This window comes from Eptatretus burgeri, chromosome 6 (assembly GCF_056783735.1).
Source record: "Eptatretus burgeri isolate ZD-2024b chromosome 6, Ebu_testis_v1, whole genome shotgun sequence".
NCBI classification, from domain to species: Eukaryota; Metazoa; Chordata; class Myxini; order Myxiniformes; family Myxinidae; genus Eptatretus; species Eptatretus burgeri.
Genome location: NC_140966.1, coordinates 8,691,995 through 8,716,120, shown reverse-complemented (window position 1 = coordinate 8,716,120; position 24,126 = coordinate 8,691,995). Strand labels below are relative to the sequence as shown.

General features: G+C 41.9%; 1 protein-coding gene across 2 annotated transcripts in view; it reads right to left on the bottom strand.

Moving 5' to 3' along the window:
• LOC147024202 (stannin-like) overlaps positions 1-24,126 on the bottom strand; it is a 72,890-nt gene that overhangs the window by 19,931 nt on the left and 28,833 nt on the right. Inside the window, exon 1 of one of the 2 annotated variants that reach the window (XR_015058918.1) lies at positions 5,133-5,363. The exons of the other annotated variant lie outside the window; for it this stretch is intronic. The gene's annotated coding sequence lies outside the window, so the exon portion shown is untranslated. Of the gene's footprint in view, positions 1-5,132; positions 5,364-24,126 lie in introns of those variants that run through there. 2 annotated transcript variants of the gene reach the window in all.

Genomic DNA, 24,126 nt, shown 5'->3' with positions numbered 1-24,126 from the left:
GCTGAGGTGAGCCGACAGTTGAAAGGTCAAACTATCTCAAATTGACTATCTCAAATTATCTCAAATTAACTATCTCAATTTTAAGGAAAAAAATAATCAAAATTTTAGTTTTTTTAATTAGCATTTTTAAAATTCAAAATCAGACTTACATTGACAGAAAATGTACAAACTATACATATAATGACACACAAGCCCACTTAATGTGGAAGAAAGTGCCTTCTCAATTACTTTCATTTCAATTTCAGAAAAATATAGATAAATCGTTTCTGGCAACACCCAACTTCAGTCGCTCCAGCAGTCGCTGTTTTCCTTCGTCTTTTTAATGTTGAATTTCACATTAACGGTACTTGTGCATCATTATATGTATAGTTTGTACATTTTCTGTCAATGTAAGTCTGATTTTGAATTTTAAAAATTCTGATTAAAAAAACGAAAATTTTGATTATTTTTTTCCTTAAAATTGAGATAGCATTTTCCATAAAAAACTTGACCTGATTGAGCGAAATGAGATACATTTCTGAATTCAGCATGCAAAAAATATATTAGAACCGTTGAAAAAAACCTAGACCTCTGAAATGACACAGACCAGTGTTATCTGTGCTAATGCCTAGCTTGATTCCCGCAAACAAAATTCAAATAGCTTGCCTAGTTTCGCAGATAATGGTATAGGCGATTTCCATTAACGGCGATATTATGACATCAACTTATTTTCTAGGAAGAAATTGCAAAATCGGAGATGGTTACTGCCTGCGCGTGGGCTTTCTGCATATACATGGCAAGTTTCACGAAGATCCGATGAAAACTCTGGGTTGTGAAACAAAAAATGTCAAAAATAGGAATGACGTCATAAAAAATGATATGACGTCATAGTGATGTATCCTATGTGCAGTAATTCATCTCTGCTAATGCCCTGTTCGATTCCCACAAACAGAATTCAAAAAGCTTGCATAGTTTTGGAGATAATTTTTAAGGTGATTTCCATAAGCAGAGATATTTTGACGTCATAACTTTTTTTCTAGGAGGAATTTTCAAAATCGGAGATGGTTACCGTCTGTGCAGGGTATTTTTACACACACATATATATATATATATATATATATATATATATATATATATATATATATATATATATATATATATATATGCCAAGTTTCATGAAGTTTCGATGAAAACTGTAGGATGTGAAACAAAAAAGTCCACAAGAAGAAGATGAAGAACAACAACGTGAGTAAGACTTAGAGATCCTCCACGAGGATCTAAAAATATGAGTGAGCATAAGCGAGGAATATTGTGACTGAGAAATGGGACACATTACTGCATCAAACCCTCCCTTTTGACACTACTCCTTTGGGATCAGAAAGACCCCGATGACTTAAAATACCATGAGGACACAACATACTGTATATAAAGAACCCAACATACCAAGAGGACCCAAAAGACCCAACTGGACTATTTGGGACCCATGGAAATTCTGCAAAATGTAGAATGTGACTTCAGGTTCCCAACCACCATCCTCCCCCTCAGTGTTTGCAGTGAAAATATTGTAATGTAGCATTGCGGTGAAGAGGTGGAAGTTGCTTGTGATGGCGGTGTCTCGGTGGAGAGGGAGAGTTTGTCCCCAATGGTGGCATTTGTATTGAAGATGTAAAGGTAAGTTATTGCAGGGATTTTTGGTCGTCGTGTGGAGTGGTTGTGGTGAGCATTGTAGCAGCCTGGTGAGCAGAATGAAGGGCTGAGGTGAGCCGACAGTTGAAAATTGGCATGCAGTTTTGCATGGAAATGGCACGACTCTGCAAATGAGGAATTGGCTGTGCTGCTCGCATGGTTCCCATTGGTTTGTGTGCATGTTTGCTTGCGTGTTTCGTGGGAGAGACAGTCGGGCAAAGAAGTGGAAGAAGTGCAAAGATTGAAGATTGAAGAGCAAACTAAAACAGCCCGACACAACGCATCTTTCCCATTTACCTACTAGACATACATATGGAAATGATTAACTCAACAAATACTAAAGAAATAACTGCCTTGGGATCGCTGAATGTTGTGTGCCTTTGCCTTGGAAGAATGCAGTTTTACAGAGCCGCAACAATATTAAACATTTACAGTGTCTATACAAAGTCTATACACACTTTAAAAATTTTCAGCTTTTGTTTCCTGATAGCCTGGAATGAAATTGCATTAAATCAGACTTTTTCCACCTTTATTTACACATAGTAACCCACAACTTTCAAGTGAAAAACAAATTCTACAAACTTCAGAAAATTATTTGAAAATACAAAACTAGAATATATTGGTTGGATAAGTGTCCATCCCCTTATAATAGCAATTGCAAATTCGCTCAAGTGTAACTAACCACCTTCAAAATCACACACCAAGTTAATTGGCCTCTACCTGTGTTAAATTGTTGTGATTCTGAATATTTCAGAATAAAATCAGCTGTTCCTGTAGGTTTCCTCTGCTGGGGAGTGCATTTCACAGCAATGGCTCAACCATGAGTACCAAGGAGCTTTCAAAAGACCTCTGGGATAAAGTTGTAGAAAGGCGCAGATCAGAGGGAGGGTAGAAAAATATTTCAAAGGCCCTGAATATCCATTAGAGAATAGTCAAGACAATCATTAAGAATTGGAAGGTGTATGTTACCACCAAGACCCTGCCTAGATCAGGCCATCCCTCCAAACTGGATGACCAAGTAAGAAGGAGACTGATCAGAGAGGCCACCAAGAGGCCAATGACAGCTTTGAAAGAGCTACATGCCTTTATGGCAAAGACTGGTCACTGTCTGCATGTGACAACAATGTCCCAAGCACTCCACAAGTCTGGCCTGTACGGTAGGGTGGCAAGAAGGAAGCTATTTTTCAAGAAAGCCCACCTTGAGTCCCATTTGAGGTGTGCTAAAAACACTCAGGAGATTCTGAAGCCACGTGGCAAAAAATTTGTTGTCTGACGAATCCAAGATGGAACTTTTTGGCCTAAATGCAAAACATTACATTTTGCACAAACACAGCACAGCTTATCACCCAAATAACACCATCCCATCTGCGAAGCATGGTAGTGGCAGTATCATGTTATGGCTGTGTTTCTCATCAGTTTGGACTCGGGCACTTGTCAGGATAGAAGGAAAAAATGGAAAGAAGCAAAATACAGAAACTCCTAGAGGAAAACCTGCTGTGTTCTGAAAGAAAGCTGAAATTGGGATGCAAGTTCACCTTTCAGTATGACAATGACCCGAAGCACACAGCCAAAGCGACACTGGAGTGGCTAAAAGGAACAAGAAGATAAATGTCCTTGAGTGGCCCAGTCAGAGCCCCGACCTAAATCCAATCGAAAATCTGTGGCATGACTTGAAGATTGCTGTGCATCAACATTCTCCATGCAACTTGATTAACCTTGAACTATTTTGTACAGAAGAATGGGCAAATATTGCCCAATCAAGGTGTGCAAAGTTGGTAGAGGCGTATCCCAACATACTCACATCTGTAATCGCTGTCAAACCTGCTTCCACCAAGTGTTAACTCAAAGGGGTGGACACTTATCCAATCAAGATATTCTGGTTTTGTATTTTTAATTAATTTTCTATTAAAAGAAAGTCTACACCTTTAAAATCAATTGAAAGAATTTGTTTTTCACTTGGAAGTTGTTGGTTACGATGTGTAAATAAAGGTGGAAAAAGTCTGATTTCATGCAATTTAATTCCAGGTTATAAGGCAATAAAAGGTGAAAATTTTGAAAGGCGGTGCAGACTTTCTAAAGGCACTGTATCTCTCATTTCACACATGGGTAAGTTTGTCATAAAAGTATGCACCTTCCTGTCTTCAAAGACAGGTTACACCAAGATTTTTGCTGAGTTTGACGATCTTTAAACTCTTTACTGTTTTAAACTAAAATGGCACTCAGTGGAGCAAATCCCTCCGCCATGAAAAGCCTGATCCACGAGAACATATCGGGCCCAATACATTTTTGAAATAGCATGCTATACAGTACTATATTGCTTTTGGCCCGATCTCTCAATGGTGAAGAATCTCTTATAAAATTCTTGAAGTCGGATCTGGATCCGGATCTTCACCAAAATGGAATCAGTTCATCCGTGTCACACACCCAACCTGTTCACAAAATTTCATCCGGATCTGTCAATAACTTTTTGAGATATCCTATACACAAGCAGACAAACAGACAGACAGACAGACAGGCAGAAAGGGGTGAAAACATAACCTCCTTCACCTTCGGTGGTGGAGGTAATAATATCTCCCATGTGTTCTTGATAATAACTCACCAGTTATGCTTGGTCGTGAGATGCAATCTTATAGATATAAACAACAAACTGACATATTGCATCTCAATTGTTATTAAAATTGGGGAGAGGAAGAAAACAAAGAAGGTAATTTGTTTATTGGAGGTCCTTTTGCAGGAGGTGAATTGCTTGGGAGTCTTGACTGAAAATAAGTTCATGTGAGTGCTAAGCTACATGTTCTGATTACATTCAAGACGCTTGGCATGGCAGACAAATTTTGCAATATTAAATCAAATGCAAGAAAGTAATAAACAATCAACAGTCACATTTGTGAAAAAAAGAAAAAGTAAAAGTTAGTCGTCATTGAAATAATGACCAACTTTTTCTTATTTTTTTTTTTCTTTCACAAATGTGACAAAAATATCAATAACCAATGAGCCAGGGGGATATCAAATGTATGAAGAACCATCCAGAGTGGAAATTGCAATGAGATTTGGTGGTAGCCATGTCCTGTGTCTTCATCATAAACAGTTTTTTTTTGTGTCTGCTGTAACCAAAGGTCTGTCTTTTGTCTGCAAGGATTGTTATAATTATTTGAACTTTTGTGGATTATTTGAACAAAATTCCTGCTCGTTGTACCAAATCTCTCAGGATTGAGTGGTCCTTCAAACACTTCTTCCTTGGTGATAATTGCACTGCTATTAATAAATGCGTTTAATTAGAGCCTGCCATTTGGGGATAGAGTTGGCTCTGCTTCCTCCATTTATCAACATTGCAACACCTTCTATTGCTTCGAATGTGACTTTATTTGGATGTAATGGTCGGTTCTCTTTAAATAATTAACTGGAAAATTGCTTGCCTGAATGACCATGTGCTCTGTTGATTATATAGTTGAAATGGATGGCTTTACCTTGAATTAACGGTGATGACAAATGGCATGTTCAACGATTGGTGACAACTGAGCATCACTTGGGAGAGAAGGTATTCATCCCTGGATTGGAGGGATGTAAATTCTGACAACAGAACCCACCACACAACCACTTTGTCAATATTACTTGCCAGGTGTTGAGGAAATGAGGGATCTCTCAAAATGCAGAAATACTTCATTCTCTGCTCCTTCACATATATGTATATATACACATTTAAATATACAGATATATACATATTTAAATATACATATTCAATATATATATATATATATATATATATATATATATATATATATATATATATATATATATATACATATATTTATACATATTTAAATATACATATATTTATACATATTCAAATATACATATATATATATATATATATATATATATATATATATATATATATATATATATATATATATATACATATTTAATATACATATATTTATACATATTTAAATATACATATATTTATACATATTCAAATATACATATATATATATATATATATATATATATATATATATATATATATATATATATATATATACATATTTAATATACATATATTTATACATATTTAAATATACATATATTTATACATATTCATATATACATATATATATATATATATATATATATATATATATATATATATATTTATATTTATATAGAGACACACACACACACACACACACACACACACACACACACACACACACACACACACACACACACACACACACACACACACACACACACACACACACACACACACACACACACATACACACACACACACACACACACACACACACACACACACACACACACACACACACACACACATATTGTTACGAATTTGGAATTCAATTGCACACAACATACAGGTTCCCGAAGTCAGCTATGTCGATAAGTGCATGTTCCCTAGATAGCTCACCTTCCATTGTTTAAATGTTTTGAAATTGATTAGATGCGCTGCGGATCGATTTAATAGTTATGGAGAGAACAATGGAGACGTCCGTCCCCCTCTTCTGCGAAGAGGAAGAAGAATCCTGCGGTGACATCAACAACTCCCTCCCACCCGTGGTTGAACGGGGGTGGATCACGAGGGCATGAGTCACGCCGGGTGCGGGGGAGGGAGTGCAAAGGATAAAGAGGAGACCCTTTCTTTGTTCGTGTGGGAGTCCCGTGGTAGGGCTGAGTCCGGGGGAGTCCCGTGGCAGAGTTTGTGAAGAGTCCCGTTCTGAGTCCCGTGTGCAGAGTTCGCGTGCTGAGTCCCGTGGGAGGAGTAAGCTTTTTTTGCTTCGGAGAGAGCAGTCGTTCAGCAGGCCATCGGGTCCTGCTTGGATTGAGGCCTTTGGAAGCTTTTTGCTTCGGCTGGCTCAGTGAGCTTTGGCTGCTGCTTTGTTTTGGAAGGAACTTGAGCCGGTTGTTCGGCTCAAGCTGCGAGTGGAGGCTTCTTCCTCTTCTTCCTCTTCTTCTTGGTTCGTGGAGCTTTTCGTTCTCCATTTTGTTTCCCGACTTGGTGCGACACATCGGCCTCATCTTGGAGTTGGATCCTCGGGGAAGCAACGATCGACGGGAAGGATCGGCGCATCGTCTCACCGGCACGTGTTGAGAAGCGCGGGAGCATTCGCGGGAACTCGGGAAGTATCGCGGTGATTGGATGCAGCTCGCTCTCGTTGGAGCCCGGGTCCGGACAAGTTGAAGACCACACAAGGTGGAAAGGTTCGAATCAAGCTCTGAGTTTCAGCTCACCTGTCCTCTGAGCTGGAGCTCGTGATTAAAGGCCTCAGCCACCATTTCATGTGTGTGTGTGTGTGTGTGTGTGTGTGTGTGTGTGTGTGTGTGTGTGTGTGTGTGTGTGCGTGTGTGTGCGTGCGCGTGTGCGTGTGCGTGTGTGTATGTGTGTGCGTGTGTGCGCGCGTGTGTGTGTGTGTGTGTGTGTGTGCATGTGCGCGTGTGCCCGTGGGCCCGTCTAATAAGTCGGAACTGCTGTTAAGTGTAAATGACTGTACATAATAAGTCGACGGTTGTAGTTTTTTTGTTGCTTGCATAATTGCATACGTGTTTTGCCTTATTTAATTGCATACGTGTTTCATTATAATAAATGTCCTTGTGTGAATGTAAACCTGCTCGTTGCATCCATTCCCTCATTGACTGAACATTTCGTGTTTTGGGAGTTAGAAAGCCGTTGGTTTGCCGTAATAGGGGGACATTTGGACCGACGGTTCTCGGCGATTACGCTGCTCGGAATTGCGCACGGACAAGCTCACCTCGGTGGTTTGTTCTGTACGAGATCCATCGAGGGTGGAATACCCCGGTAGTTGGATCACGTGGGTATTTAGGTAAATTGAAGATTGGCAATCGACCCTACCCCACGTGATCTGCCGATTGGCGTATTTCGGTTCTTGTACAAGGACCCGTCACTCGGAGTTATCCGGGCGGCGATCTATATTCTGGGCGATCGGTCGGGCCGACTCGACTTGCGGCTCCGCTCAGAGCGGTCGGTTGGCGGCTGACGCCCGGCCCGTCACAATATATACACTGTACATTACATTTATGTTTGTATGTATGTATATATATATATATATATTTTATATATCTATCTATCTATAATTCCAGCAATCTGTGTGTGTGTGTGTGTGTGTGTGTTTGTCTGTCTGTCTGTCTGTCTGTCTGCGACCGCCGCTTCTCGACGACCACCAGTCCGATCTGATTGAAACTTGCCAGGAATATTGCTGGGGACCCGCGGATGTGCCTTTTCAAGGTTTGATATTAATCGGACAAGTGCTTCCCAAGTTATGGCCATTTATTTACCAACCAATGACGAGACACGTTGCTGCGTGGGCGTGACCGATGGGGGAAGGGAACCTCAGCCGCATTCCCCATTACGGGTTACAACGTACGGACTTCCGGAGAGTGATGACTTCGTGTATTCTAATAATTTCTCGATTTCTTATGCGCATTTATAGATAAACACAATGCCCCAAGTTATGATCGTTTTGATATTAGACGGTGTATAAATTTCGGTAACAACAGAGGTATGCTCCGAACCAGGAAGTATTTTTTTTTTTTTTTTGCACGAACGTTTTTTTTCTTCTCTCTCTTCTCTTCTCTTTGTGTTTTTCCTTGCGAAAAGGCAAAATACGTTGGCGCTAATTGAATAATTGGCCATAAAACTAATAATTTATCAAAACGTTGGCAGATCCAGCAGCCTCCGCATTCTTGCCCTGGACGAGGAAACAAAGAAGCGCCGTTTCCTCAGCGATGTTGTTTCTAAAGAGGTGCCAACGAGATAAAGGTGTGTACAATGTACATGGAGACGATTTTTATTATTATTTATTTATTGAAGAAAAATTGTTCGAAAAATAATTTATCAAAAAAGTGCACAACTTTTTTTTGTTTGCAATTGTCAAAACGCTGTGGCCTTTGGAAGTGTTAAGGAATTCAGCTCTACTCGACATGCTTGCCAATGGAATACATCTCATTTTGGTGGTAAAAACGATTCACAACAACGGGTTTCCTTACTCATTGCTCTGCAGTCTGCATTCAACCCCTTCATTTGTCATCTCATTGACCTCATTTCATCTCTCTATAATTCCAGCAGTGTGTGTGTGTGTGTGTGTGTGTGTGTGTGTGTGTGTGTGTGTGTGTGTGTGTGTGTATGTATGTATGTATATATATATATATATATATATATATATATATATATATATATATATATATATATATATATATATATATGGAGGGGGAAGGGAAGGGAGGAGGAAGAGAGGGAGGGTGGGGGGAGGAGAGAGGAGGAAGGAGTAGCAGAGAGGAGAATGAGGGCAGAGTGTAGGGCGATTGAAGGGAGAGTGGATGGATGGGGGGGCGGGGGAGGGGGTGACTGATGGGTGGAGAGGGAGGTAGAGGAGGAGGGGGAAGAGTTGAGGTGCTGAAGACAAATTTTACATCATGTAGAATTTGTACAGGTTCCTACTCCATATGTACTGATATATATATATATATATATATATATATATATATATATATATATATATATATATATATATATATATATATATATATATATATATATATATATATATATATACGAGCATATACCCGTGCTCTGCACGGAGTTGAATGGGTGGCAAAAGGTGGATGAGGCATAATAGTTGATGTTATGGGAAGCTGGGGAGGGTGTCATTAGGGATGTGATGCACTATGGTTACCTTTCCTTAGTTTTCTAAAGGACCTCCCTGTGGATGACATTTTGGGTGAGTGTCTTGTTCCTGAATAGTCATTGTGAAGAATTATTGTCCACTTTGATAGATATATAGGAGTAACCTCTTGCACGTGAAAATGCAACATATAGTTGGCCATGGGAGAACACAGGGGCTGGGAGGTATATTCTGAGTTTGTCAAATGTTTGGCCCTGAGATTTGTTTATGGTCATCGAGTGTGCGAGTCTGACTGGAAATTGCATCCTCTGCAGTGTGACTGGAAGGTTGGCGTCTGATGGGCAAGTTTAACATGATATAGGCCTAGCCCTAGACTGAACAGGAGCAGTGGAGGGTGACCGAGAATCAGAATGCAAATTTCAATGAACGGCACTTTTTGGCGCACATCTGACGATCGAACACCGCTGGACGCTTTAATTTGAAGATCACACACGCAAGACACAACACAGGTAATGATGGGAGTTGAAAAATGTCAAATTACGTGCAGACGTTAACAGAAATAATATATATTTTTAAACAAATCTTTACTTTATATACAATGTTTCTTGTTACATTTTTGTGTCAAATGCGCCTTCTGACGTAGTCAGCATGTGCAGCAGAGGGTTTTACATTGCAGACGCTGTTTTCTCAGAGTGGAATTACGCCTCTCGGTGGTGACGGTCTGTCGACAACAGACGTAATGATGTCAGCGAATGACTGATGATGTCATGACGGAATTACGCCTCTCAGCGGTGACGTCGCACGTCGCCATGCAAACGAACTTAAAAATTAGAAAATCGCCCAAAATTCCCAAACGTGTCCGTCTGTTGCGATCTTACATTTCCCATGCTATTCATTAGACCACAGAGCACATGCATGCCAAAAGTGGCGACAATCCGTCCGGCAGTTTTGGAGGAGATATGTCAAATTACACACAGACGTTAACGGAAATTATATATATATATATATATATATATATATATATATATATATGATATCTTATATATTAAGCTGAATTCGTGTCTGTGGGTCTGTCTGTCTGTCTGTGAGTCATAAGCACCGCCTATTCTAAAGGCCACGCCCTCCAGTCGTCCAGAAATTACCGCCATCTTTTTCTCTCCACATAGCTCAGGTTGTTTTAAAGGCCTCATGGACATTTGAAGACTGAACAACGCATCTTCTGTTATTACATGAGGATACCGTTTTGAGGAAAAATAGTAACATTTTGATTACAGCTCAAACGAAGGTAATGCATGTTTTGTCCACAGAGATTGTGGCAGCTCTCTCATAAACACCGCCCAATGAAGGTATGGTAATTCTCTTATTATGAAGAGGAAAGAAAAGTGATACTTCATTAAAACAAAAAAAAACTTTGTGAAACGTCAAATGTAGTTACTTTCTGTCTGCAAGACAGTGACGTGTCGCTTATAACTCAATGTTTGCTTTCCAGGATTTGCAATGACTGTCACAAGCAAATATATCCTGTGTTTGCTTCCATCCAAGGTATGAATAACAGATGTCTCTACACATGACGTCATCATGCAGCGATGTATGCAATAACAGGAATGCACGATTATTTGGAGTCTTTTTTTTTTAAAAACTAGTGTGACAATTTATATGGAGAACGTGAAAACGTGACTTTCAACAGAAAGTCGTGAGTCTCACGACAAAAAAAACAACGTGAGAGTTGACAGGGGTGTTCGACAGCTGTGCTCGTCAGGATGATTGTGGTTTGTGGGTGCTGTTGACATTGTACTCACGTAGTATGTGGCTTGTGGTTTCAGAAGCGTGTTGTATGTAAGGAAGTGCTGCCGTGTGTGTTGGTGTGGTCGGACTGTTGCTGTTGTCGTTGGGTTTCCGGCGACAGAAATTGATGAATTTTAGATCTAATCCATTGATTAATTAATTAGGGTAGTGGTTTTCTCGCAGTAGTTGAGTGACGTGCAGTATCTCCATCCGGCGTTGCTCACGGTCATTGCAGTGTGTTTTTGCGCAATCAACTAAGCTGCCAACACAACTTCTCTTGTGACAGGTGGGATGGCCACTTCGGTAGTCCAAAACGTTGTCTGTGTGGGTGGGGCTATGGTACACCCGTGAGTGTAACATGCCATCTCTGTCCCTGGAGAGATGTACGCCCAGGAATGGCGGAGATCCAGCTTGTTCTATCTCATACGTGAACTGTATTGCTGGCCATGTTAAATCGATCTTTATAACGAAACGGTCAACATCATTCTGCCTTCTTTATGATCACGAATGTGTAATCAACGTACCGCAGCCACAATCTTGGAGAAGGTTCACCATGTAGTGGAAGTGCTTCATAGCGTTGCATCACCATTTCGGCGATGAGCCCCGAGATGGATGAGCCCATCGATGTTCTTTCATGTTGATGGTATATGGTGCCGTCAAATACAAAGTACGTTGATTTGAAGCAAAGTTGAATGAGTGACATGAGATGACTGTTGCTGGCTCTCTCTTGGCTGTTGTTGATGTACAGCTCTGAGGTCTGTGTTGCCAATTTGATGAGTATGGATGTGACTGATGAAACGTCGTCGAATGAGACCATGGTTTCGTAACTCTCGAGGCGGACATTTCTGATCTGATCGATACAGCCTTCAGCGTTCTTTACATTGCGTACTGATTGGGTTGTTTAGTGTTTAATCCTGGTAATTCCTTGGTGGTTTGTTTCTGTTTCAAGATATTCCAACTTGTATTAGCTCTGCCCAATTTTTGTGCTATGGTTCTAATTCAATTATTTTGTTCTTTCAGCTTCCAAATTGCTTGCTTTTATTTCAAAGACAGTTCTCTGGTCTTGATTTTGGTGTATGCCTCCTGACTTCAAAGGTGAAAACCAAGACTAGACATTCACAGATCTTTCATGTGTGAGCAATCATTGCAACAAGAAACACCTGAGCATGAAACATTTGTTCCAATACTTATGCTTACCTTAAAATGGGGGGGGGGGGGGGACTGAACATAAAAGTGCTATTGTTCTACAATGGTAAAACATATATGCAGAGAAATCCTTGTGTACTCTTGCCTCATATTCATCTTTTGATCTCAAATCCAAATTTCTTGAGTATATCGCAATAATAACAAATTTCACATCACTATTCCAATACTTATGGACGGAACTATATGTGCCTTGTGAATATGCGATTGTAAATACGTCCTTTATAATTCTGTAAATGTTTCAAACCTGCTTGATTGTCCTTTTCCTTCATTGGTCGGACATAGTTTATACATTTAACATAGAAGGGATGATTGCGCCCCTCTGATTCGATCCGCTGGTATAGCCAAACTCCACCTCACAGTTTGCTCAGCCCTATTAAGTCGGCATGTGGGTGTTGAGGGCACAGTCACCAGTTAAGGTAATTAAATCCATGAGTCAGGTAACACGACTGAGGGCAAGAGGACCCTGCTTGATTGAATTGCTTTTAACCGACATCCGCGGTTGCTGAACAACTCGTCAGGCCAAAGAGTTTTCCGGGGCCTAGTGGCCTCAGGGTCAGAGGTCAAGAAGTGGGTCCAAGAGACCCCCTCATGATAGCCCCATGACAACAAACCCATAACACTGTATATATGAGGCTAATGCTGGATGGATGGATGTTGCTTGGATTATCGCTTGGATGTGCTACACGCCGCTAAAGGTGCACATGTTGAGGTGGACTGAAGAACACAAGAAACTATGAATTTATGATAAAATGCAACAAAAAAAGAAACACTGCGTCATTGTATCTCCTTTGGTTTGGTTGTAATAAAAAGATTCTTTAACTGGACCAAGATTTTGTGGACCACCTGTACTTCGTTCCGAAGCCTAAATTATCTTCATATATTTTTTTTCATGGTAAGTTCACCCAATCAAATTTTTTTGAATAAATCAATAAGATGTTTAACTCATTTTATTCTCCTCTTTTCTTTAAGCACCAAGTGCATATTACTCAAGACATTCTTTAATGAATATAACAGCAGCAAGCCACAGCCACAGCAAGCAGCAGCAAAAAAGCCACAGCAAGCGCTTATCTGCCGATAAGGGTTTCATAATCGCAGTGTCGCAGGTTCGTTGGATGTCGTTCACAGATGTAGATGCAAGGAGTAGTGTTCATACAGAAACCTGCTACCGTTTATTCATTCCCAAAGAAGTTCCTAAAAGCCATGTGAAACTGTAAAGGAATGATGTTGTTTAGTGACATCAATACTTCAGAAATGCGTTGCAGTTCCACTACAAATCAAACAAACAGGAAACAGACCAAAAATGGCGTCGAAATACATCATGCAAATGGCAGGAATGTACGTGACGTGCGATGCGGTTACATGAAAACGCAGTCAAAATACATTCCAATCTTTCTTAATACGTGAAGTCTTACAATTAGCTGCATAGAGAGATATACTCACCACTTTAATCCTCCTTAACGAGTAGCGCTGCTTGTGTGAAGATAAAAACGTGGAATGGGCCTGGTCACACCGATGGCCTCCTGGCTCCATATGAACCTCATAATGCAGTAAATGTTTCACAACACGATATAAGCTTTGCACGTTGATTTTAGCTTGCATCAGCTGTAAGCTTCGCAGAGAGCCCAAGCTTTTGGCTTTCTAGAATGCATTTGCATTTGTTCTAAGCTGCGCCCAGAACCTTAACTCCAAGCTGCTTCCGTGTGATGGCAAAACCTAGCAAGTCCGGTTTTGGTCTAATTTGAGTTAGACCCATATCTGGACTTACTAGGTTTGCTCTGCCTGAAACTTCCGCTCAGAACAATAATGGTGTTGTAAATCTTGACTACCCGACAAACGTCATGACTGACATTACAATGAACCTCCCATTTTTTAGCTCTTTTAACCAGCACAAGAATAAAAGGCTTCCTTTCTTTTTTGCTATCGAAGTATTTTTTACCATTGCCTTCTACTGTAGTATCGTATCTACTAGCAAATGCAACCGGTCGCTTCGCTGACAGGGACAATAAAGGGCGGAGAGAGAGAGAGGTGTGGTGTAGGAAGAGAGTGCCGCCTCCTATTAGGAGGGGGGAGCGAGGAGGGAACAGAGTGAGAGTGAAGGGTGGGGTGGGGCGGAGGAGGAAAAAAAAACAGACAGGTGAGGGGTGGAGGTGGGGTTAGAAAAGAAAATGACATGTGATGCTTAATGACCAAACACGAAAAAAAAAAAAGGAAATCATGTCAGAACAGCTGTACACACAACGACACAACAGAGTTTGTAAAGTAATCTGCTGCAACATCTGCAAAAACTTTGATATTCCAGTTCCAGAAAATTTGTGGGAAAATTAACCAAAAACAATCACTGAAAACATGGAAGTACCTTCTGCTCACGTATGACCGAATGATCCCATCGGGTGCGAACATTGAAAACAATGCATTGCGGCCAGATATCAAACTTGGGTACAAAAAAAATAGAGAAGGCATTGCTAATTGAGGTGTTAATACCAGTGATTTTGGACTAACGATGCAGAAATCAAGAAAAGGACCAAATACCAAGACATCAAGAATGAAGTGAAAATATCCTGGAAGCAGAAGAATGCCAAAGTTGTACAAACAATAATGAAAAACCTCATGGGAATGATGATGAAGAACCTCACAGAGATATTAAAAACCATCCTTGGGAATATCACCACAAAGAAACTACGGTTGGAAGCCGTCCTGGGCTCAGTAACGATCTTGAAGAGAGCCCTCGGCACAAAACTTTGAGAACAGAAAACTTCATAAGCTTGGTCCATGAATCGACCCCTTACCGAAATGAAGGTGGATACTTTGAGCCCACCCTGGGAGGGAGGACTCCATTCCACATTCTGAAACCCCATATGTAGATACCAATCAACAACAACAACAACACACACACACACACACACACACACACACACACACACACACACACACACACACACACACACACACACACACACACTTGGCTGATATCGGGAAAACCCAAAAACCTTGAGTAGCTTTCACCGAAAAACAACGTTTTATTTATATAAACGTTTCAAGGATATGTTTAGTGTGTTTGTGAGTGTGTCTGGGGGTCGACTGCATAACTCCAAAGCCATTAAATCTAGCAGCCTGAAAGTTTGCATGCACCGAAGGGAACTCCAAGGGAGCGCATGAGTGAAAACTGGATGTTTGGGTGAATGAAAGCACCTCTTTTGAAGACAATTAACAGCCTTATTTAACTATATCCTTCATCAGGTGCATCTTCATCCATCCTCGGTTACTTCGCTCTCCCTTGCTGGGGTCTTAATTCGCCATTTTGTTCGGCCTGCTCAACAATGTTTTGAATTGGAACAGGCCGCAACGGTTTATTGATGATAAAGCACTCAAAATGTTTTTTTTCTCACTTTTCTCACTCATATCATGTATACCTCATCTACATACCTATGAATCCCCATATACATTGCTTTTTAAAGTCCTAATAGTTTTCAAATTAGGAGATTGGAGCCATTTCTTGCACTACGGTATATGATGCAATTTTCCACGATCTACTCTCGTGGACCAATTGAAGCATATAATCGAAATATAATTTGAGTTTGGAGAATTGGATCATGTGGACTAAATAACTCAAAATCTGGAGTAAAATCAGAGTATGTTAAGAAATCGGCGATGTTTAGTATTTTGCGGATGTGTGCCATTAACAAATGGCTTGCTATCGTTTCTCAAGCCAGCCGTTCCTTATCAACCATTTCATTGGACTGCTTGCTTAAGTTTTTAAGCCGCTTGTCAATAGAGGAACAGTTCATGTCCCTACCGGGATGTACAGTCGGCAGTTGCTACAAGGTAGAGGGACACATAGAGCATACACGGATGTGGTACATATGGGTAGATTCGCTTCTGTAAAGGGACGTTCCGTGGGTGTGTGCTTGCCTGCATGCTTGGTTACGGGCACCTTGGTGGCAAAGTTTCATTCCATATCTTTTAATGATGATGATGATGATGGGTGGTGGAGGTTTTAACTTTTAACCTCAGCAGGGTACAAGTGATCTCGTTCTATTTTCGTTTGTTCTCACGACTGTTTCGAAAGCAATTGGTTGTTTTATATGAATTGGGTGTGCTTTATTAAAGTGATATGGTTTCTCTTTGTGAGTTTCAAAGCAAAATATATTTGATAACTCCTGATTTCTGAGCTGTTCGCCATATATATTAACATGTTTTCTAAATTAGGCAAATTTTATCTACCCGTCACACGATGAGTGTGTGTGTGTGTGTGTGTGTGTGTGTGTGTGTGTGTGTGTGTGCTGCTCATAAAGCACAACCACAACATATTTTCTCTGAGAACTTCCCTACCCCCACCCTTGTTTCTCTTTTTCCCATCCTCACCCCACCCACTCCTAATACAGTGCAGCACCCTCCTCCCCCACCTCTCTCTCTCTCTCTCTCTCTCTCTCTCTCTCTCTCTCTCTCTCTCTCTCTCTCTCTCTCTCTCTCTCTCTCTCTCTCTCTCTCTCTCTCTCTCTCTCTCTCTCTCTCTCTCTCTCTCTCTCTCCCACCTCTCTCCAGTGGTTACATCTGGATGGTGGTTATCTCCATACGTGTTTGGAATATGGTTATGTTTGGACGGACTCTCCCCTCAAGCTGCCTTCCCTTGCCCTCCCCTCATGTTGCCTTCCCCTTCCCTCACACTTCTTTCCCCTCCCTTCACGCTGCCTTCCTTTCCCCAACCCCTTCTCACTCTCCCTCCTTCCTTGCTCTCCCCCTCTCTTTCTCCCACCCCTCTCTCACCCCTCCTTTTCTCCCCCCTCCCCTTCGCATTCCCGTCGGTGAAGCAACAGGTGTTATTTGCTTGTCAGTTAAAAACGAAACTCAAACCACATGAGAGCAAACAGCAATGAAGCTCATCAACTGCAAGCAAAATATGAGGAAATAATCTGATATATTATAATTTTTTTTTCATGAACAATATTCTGCAATTCTAGATTGACAATCTAAAAAATGTAGGTGACCATTCACATATTACATCCACAAGTTGTTATTCCATACCTCACTTGGACCATGAGGGCAACCATGACCAGCCGGTCACGTGTGCCAAGAATTAACCATGGACAAATTACTACTCCATCACAGGGAACTGCCAAAGAAGTCGGAAACCAAGGCAGGAATTTGTAATTTCCCTGGGGTACCTGCTTACAATGGCCTACTCTTTTTAAAAAGGTCACCGTGGGATCCTCAATGTCGATAAGTAAATTCTAACAGACAGAACAGCCGACTTATTCTCCTCTCCGAATTTCAGTTAGCTCACTCATGTATTACTTGCAACCTGCATGATACCAATCTGACAGTTTACAGTTGGATTGGGAATTCCACTTGGATTTGGCTAGAAGCAGCACACCACATCCGAGCTCTCATGTTAGTGAGAGATGTCATCTGTGTCGCATGGTGTGGTTGACAGTTGGCACATTGAACTTTCGCTTTCAATTGTCTGGGTTAGTTTTCTGACCTGACTACAAATTGTCGGATTGGTGCTTCACAGGCAGGACGTTCTATGATAAGGTGTCTCCTCCAGGTAGGACATCAAGCTGGTGAACCGTCTGCAAGCTGGTGGATGTTGGAGATCTCAGGGTGTCCTTCAACAAAGTGCAGGCAAGTTATCGCCATTACACTGAATGGTAATTTACCAGGATACGGTATTACACCACGCAGGGTGGTCGCACCTTCCTCCGTCAATGGACTTAAAACAGTCCCACTGGTACAGACACAGTGACACACACACGTACACACAGATGTAGGTACACACACAGATATGTATGCCAACACAATCACAGACAGGTACACTTATTCAAAAGACGCATGCCCACCGACCCACGGAAACGTGCACACAACCACAGATGCACTGTATGCACACCAACCTACACATACGTGCACACAAACATATACACACACACTCACCAACATATACACGCACACCCAAATATACATGCACACCCACAGATCCGTACACGCATACCAACAGATACGTGCACACACACACCGATACATGCACGCACGTGCACACACACACACACACACACACACACACACACACACACACACACACACACACACACACACACACACACACACACACACACACGTGCACACAAAGATATGTGAACACATACCCACAGATGAGTGCACACACACGCATACATGCACAAACACATGCACACACACTGATACGTGCACAAACACAGATAAGTGCACACACACAGATAAGTGCACACACACAGATACATGCACAAACATATGCACACACACACACACACACACACACACTGATTTGTGCACACACACAGATAAGTGCACACACACAGATATGTGAACACATACCCACAGATACATGCTCACACACAGATACATGCTCACACACAGATACATGCACACACACAGACACGTGCACACACACAGATACATGCACAAACACAAGCACACACACTGATACGTGCACAAACACATGCACACACACAGATATGTGCACACACACAGATACATGCACAAACACATGCGCACACACACAGATACATGCACACTCACAGATACATGCACAAACACAAGCACACACACACAGATACATGCACACACACAGATACATGCACACACACACAGACACATGCACACACACAGATACATGCACAAACACATGCACACACACAGATACATGCACAAACACATGCACACCCATAGGTACATGCACGAATACCCACAGATACATGCACATACAGAGAGATACGTGCAAATAAACACATACACACACACACACAATTATACACACACATACACACACGTACACATGTATATACACACATACACATATGTACACACACACTTACGTACACACGTATACACACACACACGCACGTACACATACGTACACACACACGTACACACACACATACACATACACATACGCACACACCTGCACACACATACGTACACACACACACACGTGCACACACACAGATACGTGCACACACAGATACATGCACAAACACAAGCACACACACTGATACGTGCACAAACACATGCACACACACAGATATGTGCACACACACAGATACATGCACAAACACATGCGTACACACAGATACATGCACACACACAGATACATGCACACACACAGACACGTGCACACACACAGATACATGCACAAACACAAGCACACACACACATACATGCACAAACACATGCACACACACAGATACGTGCACACACACACACACACACACACACACACACACACACACACACACACACGCACACACAGATATGTGCACACACACAGATATGTGCACACACACAGATACATGCATAAACACAAGCACACACACAGATACATGCACACACACAGACACGTGCACACACAGATACATGCACAAACACAAGCACACACACACACACACATACATGCACAAACACATGCACAGACACAGATACGTGCACACACACAGATACGTGCACACACACAGATACGTGCACACATACAGATACGTGCACACAGATACATGCACAAACACATGCACACACACACACACATGCACACACACAGATACATGCACACACACAGATACGTGCACACAGATACATGCACACATACACACACACACAGATACATGCACAAACACATGCACACTCACAGATACATGCACAAATACATGCACACACACAGATACATGCACAAACACATGCACACTCACAGATACATGCACAAACACATGCACACTCACAGATACATGCACAAATACATGCACACACACAGATACATGAACACACACAGATACATGCACAAACACATGCACACACACAGATACATGCACAAACACATGCACACACACACAGATGCATGCACAAACACATGCACACACACACAGATACATGCACAAACACATGCACACACACACAGATGCATGCACAAACACATGCACACACACACAGATACATGCACAAACACATGCACACACACACAGATGCATGCACAAACACATGCACACCCATAGATACATGCACGAATACCCACAGATACATGCACATACAGAGAGATACGTGCAAATAAACACATACACACACAATTATACACACACATACACACACATACACACACGTACACATGTCTATACACACATACACATACGTACACACACACTTACGTACACACGTACACACACACACACGCACGTACACACACACACATATACATACGTACACACACACGTACACACACACACATACACATACGCACACACCTGCACACACATACGTACACACACACACACACACACACACACACACACACACACACACACACACACACACACAATTTGAGAAGATTAGGGTTGTGAAAATAAATGGAACGTTTGGAGAGGAAAATGAAGGTAGGGGACTGGGGAGTTGGGGATGGGGAGGGGAAAAATAAATAAAGGAATCGTATATATGATCCTGATAGAACATGTGAGAAAATATGAGTTGTGGGCGAGGGGGAGGGCGAAGGAGGAAGTAAAAAAGATTCCAGTTTGTTTGTGTATTACATCATTCTAGCCCTGAAGTTCAAAGGAACATGTTAATCGATAAAACAAAAGTTCAATGTAGGTTTCATGATGTGATTTTGCATTTACAAATACCCGACAATCATATTGTGACTCATAATCACGCGTCGATTGTCTGTGCTCGATCATTACGTACAATAGTATACATTGCCAAAGGTGTGTGATATGTGAGTAATAGTAAATGTCACCACAAAAAACGGTTTGGTTTGATCAACAACAAATCCACACAACCCCCCTCATCGTTACATTCATTATTCATGTGCACAGGCGCCACTGCCAGGGCCGTGTTCAATCATATTGGTTTGTTTATTTAATTTTTCTTCTTCCAGTACACCTGCTCCTTTCCTGAAATGACGCAGCTGCTCCTGGTGCCGACATGACTCAGGTTCCGGTTGGTGAAACCCAATGATGAAATCGATCCAAACCACGGTTTGTACAAATTACTGCTGTTATTGCACACCTAACAGCCTAGATAGGAACTCCGTTGAACATGTGTTTGCTTCATCGCTAAAGGGACTGTATGCACTAGGTGGGTGTTCAAAAATAACACTGAAAAAGAGGAAGAGAAGGAAAGGTTTCTTGTCATGGACTGGAAGGATCAAAAATATAGTTACCGTACATTTTGGAAGTTCAATTCCATTATTATTGTTAAACCTCATCTGTAATATACCAGCAGGGCTACCCGGCATTGCCAGGTATATTTTTTTAATGGGAGCGTAAAACACTTCCCGATACCCACTGAGGAATGTGGTCAGGGATCATTGAATATTACCTTGAACATAGCTCCAAAAGGTTTAGGCGCTATAGAGCAATTTTAAAATGGCCATCATGCTCACCTGTCCAACTCACAATCCCGTGAGATTTGCCGAAACCCCGTGGAATTGCAACTGTCACTTGTGACCATGACCGTGAGACCTGAAACCAAGATATCGCAAAATCAAATTCGCGCTTGTTTGTTTATTTATATTTTCATTTGTTTATATTTTCATATATGGATGCTTTCTGACGGTTCTGTGATTCTTTTCCGGTGTGTCGGCTTTGATGTCCTTTGGCAGGCAAAATTTCAGCTTTCTACGTCACCCGGAAGGTCCTGATCTTAAACATCAGTGAGTCAGTGGTGAGAAAGAGCTTTATGTATTAGATACTAGCAAATACAACCCATCGCTTCGCTGACAGGAGTATTAAGGAGGGGGTTGAGAGAGGAGGGAGAGCGTGGAAGAGAGGACAGAGAGGAAGGGGAAGCTAGGAAGGGGGAAGAGCAAGGAAGGGGACGAGGGGCACGTAGGGAGACCTATGCCTCACCAAACGGTGCTATACTGTGGGAGGAAGGGGTGTGAGGAGTGGGTGTGATGTGAGAGAGAGAGAGAGAGAGAGAGAGAGAGATAGAGAGATAGAGAGATAGAGAGATAGAGAGATAGAGAGATAGAGAGATAGAGATATAGAGAGATAGAGAGATAGAGAGATAGAGAGATAGAGAGATAGAGATATAGTAAAGACAATGATATGTGATGAATAATGACTGAACACACACACACACATACACACAAAAAAAAAAACCTCACATCAGAACAGCTGCACACACAACGACACAACAGAGTTTATAATGTAATCTACTGGCACATATGCCTGGTATTGGCTTAATGGTTAGGGTGGTGGGCTTTGGATCCAAGGATCCTGAGTTCAAATTCTGGTTTGCTGTTGAATTAATGCCAGGTGGGGGTGACTCTGCCTGTCATCCTCCCGAGGTCGGCAAAATGAGTGCCAGCATGCTGGTATCCTGTGGCGACCCGTCCAGGATTGGGTCCAATAGCCCAGGAGACTGCTGAGGCAGCACCACGGCTTTACACAAAGTATAGTCCCAATGGATGGCACATCTGCAAAAACTTTGATATCCCAGTTCCAAAAAATTTGTGGGAACATGAACCAAAAGCAATCATTGAAAACATGGAAGTACCTATCGCTATCCTATTTTGAAGATGGAGATGAAGGTTGTGGTCAAATTTCATTGAAATCGTATTTGTAGCTTCTGAGAAGAAGTTGGAAGTATTTGTAGGCGGACGGATGGATGACGCACCATCCCATAACCTCCCCGGAACTAATTTACATGTGAGCTAAAGAACATCCCTGGGAATATTATAACAAACAAACTACAGTTGGAAGCTCTCCGGGGCTCAGTAATGATCCTGAAGAGAGCCCTCGACACAAAACATTGAGAACAGAAAACTTCACAGCTTGGTCCATGAATCGTGACCCCTTACTGAAATGAAGGTGGATACTTTCAGCCCACCCTGGGAGGGAGGACTCCATTCTTCATTATGAAACCCGCAGATGTAGATACCAACCGCACGCGCACGCACACACACACACACACACACACACACACACACACACACACACACACACACACACACACACACACACACACACACACACACACACACACACACACACACACACACATGCTTTGAGACCTGGGGTGGGAGCTTTCAAAACCAATAGCTCGTACATGCAGCGACCTTTGCACCCCACCGGTCGGCTCCAAATTTGATTCGTACATGTTGCAGTCCCCTCAACAGCAATGAAAGATGGGGGACCAGGGGAGGGTTTGGAGAGAGTGAGAGGAGTCAGGGTCAGAAAGAGGGATCGGGTGGGAGAGAGGGGTGGAGTTGGGAGGGATAGGGGTGAGGGATTCCGAGAGACAACACAGACAGTGATGAATCACCGGCCTGTGAAACACCGGGAGGACAGTTTAGAGCTGGGTTGGGATTCGAATCCAGGCTACACAGAGTGAACATGCATAGCTCTCGGCTTTCCTGCCATGATGTGGCGATTCCTTACTTCAGAACTGTGATCATTTGATTTATTTTGCCTTCCTACCTCCAGTGTAGGAAGGCCAACGCAGGGGAGTCACCCTGAAATTTGTTCAAGTCGATCTAAATACAGTATTCAGTGATGGTGCGAATATTGGACAGCGCTGGCTTAAGCACCCTAATTAAAAGTGTTGATGATTAACGGCTCCCTTGGCAATCACCGAACCGTCATATTAAACATACACATCCCGGAGATGCCCGGAATGTCAAATATGTCCAAATTGGACAAATGAACACTTTTCCAGCAGTCGGAACTGCTTGTAAATTCGATTCTGGAGCTTAAATTTTGTAATTCTCCTTAATTTAAAAGATACTCGTGATGATCTCAATGGTGGAAATTAAATAAAGCAATGAATTCTGACGTCTTCGGGCATTTATAAG